This window comes from Triticum aestivum, chromosome 2A (assembly GCF_018294505.1).
Source record: "Triticum aestivum cultivar Chinese Spring chromosome 2A, IWGSC CS RefSeq v2.1, whole genome shotgun sequence".
NCBI lineage: Eukaryota > Viridiplantae > Streptophyta > Magnoliopsida > Poales > Poaceae > Triticum > Triticum aestivum.
The window spans coordinates 457,627,481-457,628,759 of record NC_057797.1 but is presented as its reverse complement, the minus strand read 5'-3'; positions in this window follow the sequence as shown (position 1 = coordinate 457,628,759).

Here is a 1,279-nt window from a genome sequence, read left to right as displayed (position 1 = left end):
ACCGACGCCGCCTCGGCTTCCACGCCGCTCGGCCCCTCTTCTCTCCACTCCGGCGGCAAGTACGGCGAGCTCCAAGGCCGGCCATCCTCGGAATTTGCGCTCGGATGAACAGTACCTGCTACAGTGTCGCCCAGATCTAGATCCAAAAAACCTAGCCGGTTGACTTTTCCCTCTCCCCCCTAAGATTTTATGCCTACTTTGACCGCCCGTAACTTTGCATCCGTTGCTCCGATTTGGGCATATAATATATCAAAATCTTCGCCTCGACGAGTACATTATTTCATCCCATTGCATCATTTTCATTTGAGTTCATCTTGCTGCCCAAAATGCTGTTAGAAGGAGGCTTCGTGAGTTAATTGTCAGATCTGCTAGTTCATCTTACACTTTTGTCATTTTTGCCATGATCATTGTGTGCATGCTATGCCTGTGAGTCCTTCATATGTTTTGTTAAGCATTTTGTCTTCTTTCCAGAGGTGCAACCCATGCATTTTTTGGATGTGTGTGGTGACTTGTGCAAGCTTGCAAAGTGAGGCACCCGGTAATTCTGTTTTCAGCGACATAGTTGTTTTCACTAAGCCTGGGATATTTTAGTTCATGATGCCATATGTTCAGCTTGTTTCCTAGTGATCCGTGCCTCTTTTGAGGATGGTCAGTAAAGGAGTTTTGTTAATTATGTTATGCTCTATCCGTCCATGTGTTTGTTTGCAATTGTGGAGCACCCTAGCTTGAGTCAATCGAGCTCTACTTTTGCTTCGTGGTGAATCTGGGCAGATCGCCAACTCGTTTGCGATTTTGCCGGCGTTGTTGTAGTTGATCCGTGCATGCTATGCCATTGTTCTTGTCATGTCTAGCTAGCATTTTGTGCCTTCTTTATGGGTGTATGCCTGCCTTGCCATGACTTGCACCTTGGTGAGTGCATCGAGCTTGTTTACATGCCTTCGTGAGTTATATTTCAGCATGTCTCAGTTTTCACTAAGTCTGAAAACTGATTGTGTTTTAGCTATGTTCGTGCGCCCGTTAATATATTTTGTGAACCATTTTGGCCCCAGGTCACTTTGGGTCTTTTGTTAAGCTCGTTGAGTAGCTCCATGCCATGTTCTTACTTGTCATGTTCAGGTCATGTATCATGTTGTTTTGCTGCTCCGAAGAGAGCATCGTGATCTGAAATTTCAGACAAGTGTTAATTTCACTAAGTCTGGAATCTGTTTTGCATTTGCGTTTTTGCCATGCTTGTTTGAACCTCATAATGGATGAATTGGCCGTGTCTCAGTGCTAGTCT